Source organism: Lynx rufus, unplaced genomic scaffold (genome assembly GCF_022079265.1).
Source record: "Lynx rufus isolate CCGP_SWC_20201006 ecotype Redwood Valley unplaced genomic scaffold, mLynRuf1.p SCAF_1, whole genome shotgun sequence".
Taxonomy (NCBI): Eukaryota; Metazoa; Chordata; class Mammalia; order Carnivora; family Felidae; genus Lynx; species Lynx rufus.
In genome coordinates this window covers 144,011,993-144,026,182 of record NW_025814823.1, presented here as the reverse complement: position 1 = coordinate 144,026,182, position 14,190 = coordinate 144,011,993, and the positions used below count along the sequence as shown (strand labels likewise).

The 14,190-nt window shown below is 44.2% G+C and overlaps 1 pseudogene; it reads left to right on the top strand.

Annotated features, from left to right (window-relative positions):
* Positions 1–2,014: 2,014 nt before the first annotated feature.
* The window catches only part of LOC124509779 (60S ribosomal protein L18a-like), a 29,786-nt pseudogene continuing 17,610 nt past the window's right edge, over positions 2,015–14,190 (top strand).

Sequence of the window (14,190 nt, the reverse complement as noted above, 5' to 3'; positions counted from 1 at the left end):
ATTTTGGATCTCCAGAGAGTTGACAGCAGGCTGCTGGATTCTCTTCTCACAGCCGAGACACGGCATCCGGGCTGCTCGGAGGTACAGAGAGACCCGAGCCGCTTTCATTTCTGAGGGGTGGTAGTGGTTTCCAATATATTGAAAAGGCAGAAATACCCAGATTAAAATGTTATAGTCTTTTAATATTTTCATTTAAAAATTAATGTGAAAGGGGCACCTGGATGGCTCAGTTGGTTGAACGTCTGACTCTTGGTTTTGGCTCAGGCCGTGATCTCACGGGTTTGTGAGTTCGAGCCCTATGTTGGGCTCCGTGGTTGGCAGCATGGAGCCTGTTTGGGATTCTCTCTCTCCCTTTCTCTCTGCCCATCCCCTGCTTGTGCTGTCTCTATCTCTCTCAAAATACATAAATACACTTAAAAAAATGTGTAATAACACACACAATAGGAATATTGATAGGAATATTGATTTGCTAGGACTGTAAGTACCACAGATTTGGTGGCTTCAATAGCAGAAATTGTCTCACAGTTCTGGAAGCTGGAAGTCTATAATCAAGCTGTCTGCAGGGTTGGCTTCTTATGAGGTCTCTCGTCTTGGCTTGTAGATTTCCATCTGTTCCCATGTTTTTTTCTGTGTTCTGTGTCCAGTTGTCTTCTTATAAGGACACCAGTCATGTTGGATCAGGGCTCACGCTAATGACCTCATTTTAACTTAATTACTTCTTTATAAACCCTATCTCTAAATCAAGTTACATTCTGAAGTCATAGGGGTTAGGAACTTCAACATTAGAATTTTGGGAGTGTTATGCCCAGAATTCGTGATTCCCAAAGACCACCAGGGAGCCAAGTCCGATGCAAAAGCAAAGAGCCTTTATTCGAGCTAGCTCCAGCTCAATCCCCTACCTGCACCCACGCAGCGGTGAGATGCCAGGGAGAGAGAGTGTTTCAAAAGCACAAAGGTTTTATTGGGGTCTAGGGGCAGTTGGTGAGGTAATGGCTGTGGCCTCAGCCGATTGGCTGGGGAAGGGTCGTGGCCTCGGCCGATTGGCTGGGGAAGGGTCAGAGTCCTGTTACACAGGTCGCTGGGCGTGTTTTGATCGGGAAGTTTGAATGGGTGAGCGGGAGGTTACCCAAGGGGTGGAGGCGTGGTCTGAGGTTTCACTCAAGGTGGAGGACACAGAACAAGATGGAGTTGGCCCGCGTAGGCCCGCCCTTTCAGGAGCACACAACTCAGCTCATAACAAACACATTTGGAAATAACATCAGAAGTAAAATGTAGATCACGAATGTAAGGCAGAGGCCCAGTGGCTCTCCTTCCTCTACCCTGTCCGGGTCCTGGACCCATAAGCCATTCAAGAGGGCAGGGGTAGGGGCTTGGTTTTTCCGGTGTTTGTGTGTGTGGTGGTGGTCCTCCCTCCCCCTTAGGCAGCTCTGGCTGCTTGCTGTCCTCTGAATCAGTCTCCACTATGGTCCTCAAGGGGTATCCCAGCAGATTTCCCCTTTGGTGGGAAAACTGGGGGACTTGGTTTTAGCCAATGCCTATGGCTGGGCACAGTCTCCTCAGAGGCCAGGATTCTGTTTTACCCATATGTGGGGCATATGCACAGGCATAAAGAAGGCCTCTGCAACATGGTATCTTTTGGCCTTGAAGATGTTCCTACAGTTCCAAATCCTACAATTAATTCAGTAATCACAAAGTGCAAGACTACCCAATACCTACCTGTGCTTGGGGACCTCCCCCTTCAAATGGCCAAATTTCAAGTCTTTCAAGTCCCCCTCCCGGAAGCCACCCATTACGAGTAAAATTGTGTCCCCTAGAAAAGATATATTGGAGTCCTAACCCCCAGTAATCAGAATGTGACCCTATTGGAAAAAAGGGTTTTTACAGAGGTCATCAAGTTAAAACAAGGTCATGAGACTGGGCCCTGATCCAATATAACTGGTGACCTGGTAAAAATAGGACGCTTGGACACAGATATGCAGAGAGGGACAGCGATGTGAAGAGAAACAGGGAGAAGATGGCCATCAAGAAGTTGAGGAGAGAGGCCTGGACAGATCCTTCCCTCTGGGCCCTCAGAACAAACTTTGATTTCCAAGACGAATCTCTGGAACCGTGAGATAATAAATATCTGTGGTTTAAGCCACTCAGTTTACACAACTTTGTTACAGCAGCCCCAGCAAATTAACAGAATGCCTGTGGTAACGTCTGCCTCCCTGCCTCCCCGCCCCCCCCCCCCCTTTACAGTTTGCATAGCTCACTCTTCATTACACAGACTTGTCTTGGAGAGAACTTGCTCCTTCCCGATGGTGGTTGGTCTCATTCACGTATGTGAGAATCTTGGTTCTCTTCAATGATCATAAGCTGCCTGAGGACAAGGATCAAGGTTATGTTCCTTTTAGAAATTCCGCTGGCCCTTTGCCCAGTACTGGCTAGAAGATCAGTGAAACTATGTTGATCTGAAGGATTTTCCTCCCTGGCTCTGTTCCTCTTATGCTCTTAGACCTGCTTGCATGCTTAGGGTGGGGGGCTGAGCGTAATGTGATCCTTCCAGGTGGGCCCGGGGCACAAGAGTAAATTCATCCACGGGACAGGTTCTTGCGACTTGCTCTCACTTTGACCTTTCAGTTTGATCCTGAGAACAAGCCCTCTTAGTAGTGGAGAGTGTCTTTATCTCCTTGAAAGGACGTTGGAGAGCAAGTGTGAGAATCCCCAAGAAGGGAAGGAGAGGCCACATAGAGAGGTGAGCTCTGAAGTGGGCCCTGTAAAGGGAACAAAATAGACTCACAAGTAGGGTGCAGGCCTCAAAGCTGCACACAGCCCCTCCTTGCCCAGTGCTTAAAGAGGGAGATGTCGTCTCCAACTTAGTAACCAAGGACGGGAGCCTGGGAGGGACCAAGTGCCAAGGGCATTTTAAAGAAGAGACCACATCAGGAGAGTGGCAGGAAAACATGTTTGCTTTGCTTTGCTTCTCCCAACCCCCACCCCAACACACACAAACTTGGACCTGAAAGCTGCTGATTTTCCAGGCCCTTTGCTTCAGGTAAGGAACGTGACAGAGAGGAGAACAGGACCAGGCCTCAGATTCTGAAACCCAAAGCCACTCCAGGACAGAAAGGACTCTGGATCTAAGCAAAGTATTTGGGATGTAGTATTTGTTGTATTTGAAGAGAGGGTGATTTCCTCTGTATATGAGAAAAGATCCCTCTGGGGTGGTGGAAGGGAGGAAGAGGAAAAAACAATGACAGGACAGAAATGGTGGTTCCTAGATGGAGAATAGGGGGTGTCCTCCACCCTGCAAACTAGAAAGAGCCTTGGGAGATCCCAGATAGGAAATAGCTTACGTTGTGTGTTCAGGCAGGGGTGATACCTTGGCCTCTAGAGGTCCCATCCTGGTGTGGTTCAGAGCAGAGTAAGTGCCTTCCCATGACAGCCAGAGTAATAACAGTGAGGCTTCAGCATTAAGAGGACCATCACCTTGGGGCGCCTGGGTGGCGCAGTCAGTTAAGTGTCTGACTTGGGCTCTGATCATGATCTTGCAGTTCACAAGCACAGAACCCCATGTTGGGCTTTGTGTGACGGCTCAGGGCCTGAAGCCCACTTCTGATTCTGTGTCTCTCTCTCTCTCTCTCTGCCCCTCCCCTGCTTGCATTCTCTCTCTCTCTCTCAAAAATAAATAAAAACATTTAAAAAAAAAAAAGGGCCATGACCTTGAAAGAATGGCTCATGTTCCAGTGACCGTGGGCTGAAGGGGCAAGTGATGTCTCAGCAGCTCCCATGGCAGCTGCAGGCACACCTCTGGAAAGCCTTCACACAGGGGTCTCGATTGTAGTTGGAATTTCAGAGATCCCTCCCTGATCCCTGACCCAATCTCCCACCCTTGTTATTCAGATCAAACACCAATTTAGTACAGCTGGGAAGGGACTTTGCAGGTGGAATTAAGGTTACTAATCAGCTGACCTAAAATAGGGATGCTAGGGATTAACCAGGTGGGCCTGATGGAATCAAGCAGAGGAGGAAAGCGGAAGAGTCCCTCAGAGAGCTGCAGCAGGAGGCTAAGTCAGAGGCTTAAGCATGAGAGGGATTCGCTTCTTCTTTGTTGGTGGCCACGAGTACCATGAGCTACCCATGAGTAAGGCCAGGGAGGAGACCTCTAGGAGCTGGGGGTGACCCTGGCCTACAGCCAGCTGGAAAATGAAGACTTCAGTCCCTCAAATACAAAGAACTGAATTGTGGGGTGCTTGGCTGGCTCACCCAGAAGAAGAGCATGTGACTCTTGATCTCGGGGTCATGTGTTCAAGCCCCACATCGGGCCTAGAGATTACTTACTTAAACAAACACACTTAAAAACAAACAAACAAACATCACAGAACTGACGTGGGCCAAAAACCTGAACAGGCTTGGAAGATGACTTTTCCCTATGGCCTCCAATAGAAGCCCTGCTCAGCCAACACCTGAGTAAAACCTGTGTTGGACTTCGGACCTACGGAAGCCTTAAGATCATATATTTATGTCGTTTTAAGCCGCTACATTTGTAGTGATTTGTTACAGCAGCAATAGAAGAGTTTTGGATGGTGTGTCTGCACTTGGCAGGACACAAGGTAAGTGACTGTATGTGACACCCTCCAGGCACTGAAGACCCCATCCCTCAAACCCCAGAACTGTGACAAGATCTGGGGTTCAGGGGGTAAATTCCAATTTGAGATTACATCCCTGCCTTGTCGGTGAGACAGGGATCAAAAGAAACTGAGGGATAGGGAAAGTTTGTTTTTCACACACGTGAATATGTGGCCTGAGATTGGGACCCCCTTCAAGAACTTTTATAGAGATCTCACATTCGATGGACTTAGAATGTTTCCTATGGAACTAGAGTGTATTATGCTAAGTGAAATTGTCAGAGAAAGACCAATGCCCTATGGTTTCACTCAAATGTGGCATTTAAGAAACACAACAGATTAACACAGAGGAAGGGAAGGAAAAATAAAAACAGAGAAGGAGACAAATCTTAAGAGACTCTTAAATACAGAGAACAAACTGAGGGTTGCTGGAGGGGTATTGGGTGGGGGATGGGCTAAATGGGTGATGGGCATTAAGGAGGACACTTGTTGGGATGAGCACTGGGTGTTATATGTCAGTGATGAATCACTAAGTTGTATTCCTGAAGTAAAAAAATAAAAATAAAAAATAGAATAAGAAAAAAGAATTAATGTTTCCTAAAGGCTGAGAGCTTCTCTGTCCAGGTCAGCATTTTTTAAAGAAACGAGCAAGGGAGAGAGAGGCAGAAAAAGATAGAGGTAGGGGCTCCAAGGTGCGTCTCCACCGAACCCATAGCCTGTGCCCACTGAACCTTCCAGTGCCAGATGCTCTTGGCATAGTTGCTCTTGTGCTGGTGAAGGACTGGAGGCCTTGTCTGTTGCTGCCTGGGAGAAGGTGTCACCTGCGTGGGGCGCTCTCAAAACCACCCGAGCTTCTGCTTTGGCAGCCCCTGAGTGAGATGAGGGAGGAGAGGTGAGGCTGGTGGTTCCTGGGTGTGGGAAGGCGGACAAAATGTGTAAGAGGGTCTAAAGGTACACACTTCCAGTTATAAAGTAAGTCCTGGGGGGGGGGGACATAATGTACAACATGGTGACTGTAGTTAACAATACTCTATTGTTTATTTCAAAGTTACTAAGAGAGTGTTAAAAATTTTCATCATAAGAAAAAATTTGTAATTGGTGACAGATGGTAACTAGAGTTACTATGGTGATCATTTTGCAACATACACAAAAATCAAATCATTGTGTTGTACACCTGAAATTAATGTTACATGTCAGTTTAAAAAAGCTGAAAGGTGAAGTCTGTTGGACCTCCTCTGGGTGGCCTGGGTGCCAGGGGCTCCCTAAGCTGAGGTGTTGAGCTCCGTGCTCCTGGTGCATTGCTCTGCTCAGGTTATCAGAACTGTTTAATGACCCACCTGCCATCCTCTTTGGGGGTCTTAAGGGCAGTGGGGCAACTGGGTCTCGGAGAGAGAGAGCACTGGTAAGAGGAATATAAAGTCTTGGGGATGGATAAGAGGGCAAGCTTCATGGTCAGATGAACTTGGTCCAAATCCTGGCTTTCATCATTAGCTGGTGAACTTGCTTCTCTTTTTTTTCCTTTTTAATTAATTTTTTTTTTTAAAAGTAGGCTGCTTGCCCGATGTGGGGCCAGGACCCTGAGATCAAGAGTTGCATGCTCCACCGACTGAGCCAGTCCTACGCCCCAAGGGTGAACTTGCTTCTTGACCTTTCTGGGCAGTAGTTCCCTCATTTGCAAAATGGGTCTGTTGCTCTGTTGTAAGGCTTTCGCGAGAGAACCCATGTGAAGCAACTGGCACGTAGGACATGGAGGAGCAACCTTACCTATCTGTGATGATGCACAAAACGTCTGGAGGGGGAGATTACACATTTGATAGGATTCTCAGATTCTATTAAAGGTATTCCATCAGAAGTTAGAGAAGAATGTTTGCCTACTAGGAGGCAGCATGCATTCCTGATTAGTGGCATTTGTAGTTTCTGGGTGTCCATTGATGAGGTTTTTTGGGGGAGAGTGGGGTTCGCGGGGTCCAGAGCCAACAGCCAAGAAATAATTCTTGAAGACATCTTTGGTGCAAGAAGGTGATTTTATTAAAGCACAGGGATGGGACCCGTGGGCAGGAAGAGCTGCCCCGGGACCATGAAGAGACACAAGTGATATACTATGGAGCTGGGGGAGGCAAAGTCCAGGGGAAGTTTCCAATGAGATTTTCATGTGCTAAAGAAGACTCACAGGATACTGGGAGCCCAGCTATTGTCAAGCTAAAGTTGTTTTTCCCTCTAGCAAAACATCAGCATTAAGGCAGTAGGGAGTTTCTGGAGAAACCACCCTCACGTGTTGGTCAATGGGCTGCAGGTTGTAAGGAAATTTTATTTTATCTGCCATTTCCTTCTGCCTTTGTTTCCCACATCATCCAGCAGCTCACCCTCTCTTGCCAACAGCACCTATTACTTTACTTTTGCGGACCGTGTTCTTGTTTGTGGTCAACTTTGAGAAAATGCCTTGTCTTGTAGAACCCAGTGGGGCCAGATCCTCCCCCCGCCCCCATCCAGCTGTGGGTTGTGCAAATGTCTTTGGCTTAGCCAATTAAACTTTTAAAATTAAACTTTTAAAATTTCCTGGAAATTGTCTCTGATTTTTTTTTCTGGACTCTATTATGTAGATACTGAACCTTCTCCGTTGGTCATCTTTTCTCTTTCAGTTTCTACCTATTTACTTTGTTCTCTTGACTGGATAGTCCCCTCCTTTTATCTTTCAGAGTTTCTGTTGAATTTACTATTTTAGCTATCATAATTATAACTCACAAGAGCTCTTTTCTGTTTCGTGATTATTCCTTTTCTTTCCTACATATAGTATTCTGTTCTTGTTTCATGGATGCATATTACCTTAGTTCTTTCAGGCTGTTATAGCAAAATACCACTGACTGGGAAACTTATAAAGAACAGAAATAGATTGGCATGGTTGCCTTCAGGTGAGGCCTCCTTCCTGATTCATAGCCAGCACCTTGTCACCGTGTCCTCTATCGGTTCAGTGCAAGAGGGTGGGCTCTCTCTAGAGCCTTTTTTTTTTTTTTTAAATAAGGCACTGATCACATTCATGAGGGCTCTACTCTCTTGACCTAAACACCTTCCAAAGGCATACCACATGATACCATCACCTTTGGAGATAAAGATTTTAACATTTGTAAATTTGGGGGAGACACAAACATTCAGTTCATGGAGAGTATTATTTAGTTTTTTTTTCTTTTTTTTTAAGTTTATTTATTTTTTGAGAGAGAGAAAATGAGTGGGGAGGGGCAGAGAGAGCAACAGAGAGAAAATCCCAAGCAGGTGCTGCATTGTCAGCTTGGAGCCCAATGGGGGGCTTGAACTCACAAACCGTGAGATTGTGACCTAAGCTGAAACCAAGAGTCGGAAGCTTAACAGACTGAGCCACCCAGGAACCCCTATAGTATTTTTTCTTTTAAGTTTTCTTCTTTTTATGGCCCTTTTCTCTCCCCTCTGAGTTGCTTTTATTCTTTTTTTTGATATATATACATATATAATTTTTTTAAAGTTTTATTTATTTATTTTTGAGAGACACAGAGACTATGTGAGCAGGGGAGGGGTAGAGACAAGGAGAGGGAGAAAGAATCCTAAGAGGCTCTGCACTGTCAGTGCAGAGCCCAACATGGGGCTTGAACCCAAGAAATGGCAAGATCATGACCTGAGCTGAAAATAAGAGTCAGACGCTTACCTGACTGAGGACTGAGCCACCCAGGTGCCCCTGAGCTGCTTTTATTCTGATTGCTTGGTGTCTTGCCTTTTAGAGGAAGACACTAGAAAGCAAATCAAAAGATCTCTGGTCATTCCCATCCTATCTCCCCATAATTAACAGCAGTCATGATGTTGCTTCTCTGTTCCACTTCTTTTCTCTGAATGTTAACACTTTCCATTGTTTGATGTATTCTGCTACATTAATGACTTTATTTACTATAATTCCCAATTGTTTTGTAGGGTATTAAGGTTTTTTTTTTCCTTTTACAGGTACCTTGCCAGACATAGTTTTCCACATATGGCTTTTTTTTTTCATCTAAATCACTGTCTTGGAATAAATTCTGGGAGTGGGGTTACCAGGTCAGAATCTTGTGGGCATTTCCATTGCTTTTTCCTGTGTGTTGCCAAATTTCTTCCTAAAGGTAGTAGATACAGGTCCAATGTCAACAGCACCAAATGAGTACAACCTTTCAAGCATATGATTTCTGAGTCTTTCTTGTTAATTTCAAAAGTACAAATTAGCACTCATTGTTTAAATCTCATTATTTAAATTTCTCTTTTCTTTGGTTACTAATGAGGTTGAATAGTCTTTCACATGGATCTGCAAAAACAGCCTGGAAAAACACAAGGAACCCCACTGGACATAGAAAAGCTCCTCAAAGAACTTTCAAACAGTTGCGAAAGCAAAATATTTTGTGTTGGTGTATTGGCAGTGGTTGTGTGTGTGTGTGTGTGTGTGTGTGTAATTGACATACATCACCAAATACATTTAAGCAGTATAGCACATTTCACATATATTGTGAAATGATTACACAGTTGGTTCAGCTCACATCCATCATCTCATATAGATACAATAAAAAGAAAATTTTCTTCTTGTGATGAGAATGCTTGGGATTTGCTCTGTTAACAACTTTCCTACATTTCATACACCGCTGTTAGCTATAGTCATCATGTTTATGTTATATCCCTAGTACTTATTATCTTAGTTATTTGTCTTTTAACTGGAAGTTTGTACCTTTTTGTTTAAGATTCTATTTTTAAGTTATGTCTACACGCAACGTGGGGCTTGAACTCATAATCCTGAGACCAAGAGGTACACGCTCCACTGACTGAGCCAGCCAGGTGCCCCGAATTGTGTACTTCTTGTCCACCTTTCTCTAATCCGCCTTCCTCTGACCCTTTGCCTCTTATAACCACAAGTCTGAGCTTAATTTTCTTATAAGTTTGATTTTTTTTTTTTTAGATTCCACGTGTTAATGAAATCATAGAGTATTGTCTTTCTCTGACTTATTTCACTCTGCATAATGCTTTCAAGGTCTATCCATGTTGCAAATATTAGGATTTCCTTATTTTTTTTAATGGCTGAGTAATATTCTGTGTGTGTGTGTGCGTGTGTGTGTATATATACCACACACATACACCACAACTTGTTCTGTTTTCATATTTACTTAGAGCGAGCGAGTGTGCAAGTGGGGGAGGGACAGAGAGAGAAGGAGAGAGAAAATCTTAAGCAGGCTCTGCAATATCACCACAAAGCCCGACATGGAACATGATCTCAGAACCATGAGATCACGACCTGAGCTGAAATCAAGAGTTGGATGTTTAACCAGAGAAGCCACCCAGATGCCCCCACAACTGCTTTATCCATTTATCCACTGATGGACACTAGGTTCCATGTCTTGGCTATTGTAAACAATGCTGCAATCAATTTGGGGGTGCAGCTTTCTGAATTAGTGTTTTCATTTCTTTTGGATATATTCCTAGAAGTGGAATTGCTGGATATAATAATATAATTTTTTTTTTTAATTTTTTTTTTTCAACGTTTATTTTATTTGTGGGACAGAGAGAGACAGAGCATGAACGGGGGAGGGGCAGAGAGAGAGGGAGACACAGAATCGGAAACAGGCTCCAGGCTCTGAGCCATCAGCCCAGAGCCTGACGCGGGGCTCGAACTCACGGACCGCGAGATCGTGACCTGGCTGAAGTCGGACGCTTAACCGACTGCGCCACCCAGGCGCCCCTAATAATATAATTTTTGAGGAGCTTCCATACTGTTTTCCACAGTGGCTGTAGCAATTGACAATCCCATAAAGGTTCCTTTTTCTCCACTTCCACACCAACCCTTGTTATCTCTTGTCTTTTTTGGTGATGGCCATTTTAACAGGCATCAGGCAAGATCTTACTGTTTTTAATTTGCATTTCTTTCATGACTAATGATGCTAAAAGCATCTTTTCATGTACGTGTTGTCCTTTCATATCTGGACATTTCATTGGAGAAATAGCTATTCAGGTGCTCTGCCCATTTGTAATTTTTTTTTTCTTTTGCTGTTGCATTGTATGGGTTCTTTATATTTTTTAAAATATTTTCCCCTTATCAGTTTTATTATTTGCAAGTGTTTTGTACCATCCTGTAAGGTGTTCTTTTCACTTGGTTGATGGTTTCTTTTGCTCTGCAGGAGTTCTAGTTTAATCTATTCCCACTTCTTTATTTTTTATTTTGTTGTTTGTGTTTTAGTTGTCCCATCCAAAAAATCATTATGAAGACCCATGTCAAAGAGATTTATTGCTATATTTTATTCTAGGAGTTTCATGGCTACAGATCTTACATTTAAGGCTTTTTATGTCTATGTATTCATTTTGAGAGAGAGAGAACAGGGGAGGGGCAGAGAGAGAGGAGAGAGAATATCCCAAACAGGCTCCATGCTGTCAGCGCAGAACCAGGCTCCAGGCTTGATCCCACTGTGAGATCATGACCTGAACCAAAATCAAGAGTTGGATGCTTAACAGACTGAGCCACCCAAGTGCCCCAAGGCTTTAACCCATTTTGAGTTAATTTTTGTGAATGACGTTAAGGTATGGATCCAGTTTCGTTCTTTTACATGTGACTATCCAGTTATCCCGGCACCATTTATTGTAGAGACCACCTTTACTCCACTGAGTATTCTTGGCTCCCTTGTCAAATATTAGTTGACTGTATATACTTGGGTTTATTTTTCAGCTCTAGGTTTTGTTCCATTGGTCTATTTTTCTATCATTATTGCCAATACCACACTTTTGATGACTATAGCTTGAAATTAGGAAATGTGATGCCTCCTATATTGTTCTTTTTCAGGATTTCTTTGGCTATTCGGGGTCTTTTGTGGTGTTACATTAATTTTAGGAGTGTTTTTTTTCTTTTTTTACTTATGTAAAAAGTGTCATTGGAATTTTGATAGGGATTTTGCAGAAGTTTTTAACCTGGGTGTCATGGGCTGCAGTGGGTTGACTTCCTGAAATGATATGCAAAATTTTGTGTATATATGCACATTAGCAAGAGGGGAGGGTCCTTGACTTTCATCACAACCTCACAGGGATCTGGACCTAAAAGGCTAAGTTATATGATGAAAGTTTTCTGCCCCAAGTAACAAAAAGGTAATACAGGAAGGCTCTGGAGTGAGACTTCCTTGGTTTGGAGTCTCATTCTGCCACTTGTCACCTTTACCATCTTGGGCAAGCTACTACTGTCTCTGTGCTGTGAGATGGGATGATGGTGATAAAGAGTTTGCACATAAAGTACTTTTAATAGTACCAGGCACAGAAAAAAGAAAAAAAGAAAAAGAAAGGGGCTCCAAGGTGGCTCAGTCCATTAAGTGTCTGATTCTTGGTTTTGTCTCAGGTCATGATCTCACCGTTCGTGGGTTCAAGCCCACGTTGGTCTCTGCACTGACAGCCTGGAACCTGCTTGGGATCCTTTCCTTCTTCTCTCTCTGCCCCTCCTCTGCTTTCTCTCTCTCTCTCTCTCTCTCTCTCTCTGTCTTGAAATGAGTAAGTAAACTTTAAAAAAATAGTACCTGGCACGTAGTAAATGTTTAATATATAATACATAAATATTTTAATACATAATAATACATAATATATGTAATACATATAATACATATATAATATGTATTATAAAGAAAAAAATAATAAATATTTAGGGGCACCTGGGTGAATCAGTCAATTAAGCATCTGACTTCGGCTCAGGTCATGATCTCATGGTCTGTGGGTTCAAGCCCCGTGTCAGGCTCTGTGCTGACAGCTCAGATTCTGTGTCTTTCTCGCTCTCTCTGCCCCTCCCCTGCTCATGCTCTCTCTCTCTCTCTCTCTCAATCTCTCAAAAATAAAATAAACATGAAAAAATTTTTGAAAATATAATTTGTCTAAAAACTTAATAATTAGAACCTTCTAACCATAGGATTGGCTATGGCATGTAGCAATGAATTCCCTGTTGTTTGAAGTGTTCATGAAATAGATGACAAACATCAGGGAGGCTTTTGAGAGGATCTCTGAATTAGAAGAGGGGTTGAATTAGGCCCTCTTAAGTTTCTATGAATTAAATTTTCCTTTCGGGCAGGTGGCAAGGGTGAGACCAGCAGGCCTCCAGCAGGAGTGACAGCTGCTCTTGCTAAAATGGAAATGTATTTGTGAACAAGCAGGCTGTTTCAAGAGCATATTTCTGGCACACTCTTCAAGACCAAGTGAGATTCTGCACCATTATGAGCAGAGAGAGTACGAGTGGGGGAATCGTCCTGGGTGCCCTGGGAGATCACATAGTAGGGGATTAGGAGTGGAGCCTTGTGGAGCAGAGGCTGCCTGCTCCAACTGCTCCTCTGATTAACATATTTAATGAGCACTTACCAGGCCTGAGGGCTAGGTGTCATGGTGGGTGGTGGGTGGGGTTAAAAGATGAATGAGATCCAATACGACTGTTCCTTCACTGTGCTAGTTTTCACTCCACTTATTGGACTTATGGGCTATTCATGGAGGGGTAATAAAGTCCAGCCAAGTGGCTGAGTAATATGGATGTCTTTGGAATGGTTGGTTCAGAGAGAAGTTCTCTGTGTGGATGTATTTGTGCTCATGAGCATAGGGTATCCATGCACATCTCAGATTCCCAAACTCTGGATTAAGTAAAATTTGAGTGGGCTTGTGCTGAGCGAAATTTTCTTCTGGTTGGTTTATCCAGAAACAGACTCTGAGAGAAGGATTGCGGTACACCCTGTTTATTTGGGAGGTGAAGGAACCCTAGGAAGGGGAGGAGAGAATAAGGCAGGGATGGGGAGGTGAGTATCACTTAATTCCCCTGCACTTGTAGCCTGCCAAGGGAGGGGGGTGCGGAGAAGGCCTGAGTGCCAGAGAATGCTCTGAAATAAAGAACTGCAGGTATTGGCAGTTGGACATCAATGGGTGACAAGTGGTAAGAGAGAGGGACAGGCCACCAAAAGCATCTGTTACAGTGTTTTTGAGTACAACACTGATGTAAGCAAGGCCCATTGTGCTTCTCGATAGAAGCAAGATGGGTCCCAGTGAGTTCCTTCTCAAGCCTGAGGTTGACCAGGGGCCCTGTATAAAGTTGTTGGGTCTTTGTGCTTTGTAAAGGCAGCTGGCCATGGAGGCACAGGTGGGGCTGAAAGAGCCAGCTTCTGCTCAGTATATGGCACCTGAGTAAGAGATACTCCCAGTAAACCCAGGTTTGAACTCTGAGGGAAGATGAAGGCATGAAGTCTCAGAAGGGTGAGAGGAAGGTGTAGAGAAGGAAAGTGGGGGCTTCGGAAGTCCCAGGATGTGCCTACCTTCTGCTACGTCTTCACCAAGACCAGCAGTGGGGATGGCCTCCCACGAGATCCCTGGAACTTTGTCACATATGCTCTGTCAACACTTTCTGTTTGAGTACCCTGAAGCCTTTCATAGTTAGTGGAGGAGCATGAGCCTACAAGTCCCCAAACCTGGGATCTAGTCCCCGCCCTGTTGCTAACAGCCATATGACTTTGGCAAACCAGACATGACCAAAATTCAAGTTCTCAGACGCCAGTCGAGGGCCAACTTTGCAAACAGACTTTTAAAAGGATTTGGGGCGCCTGGGTGGCGC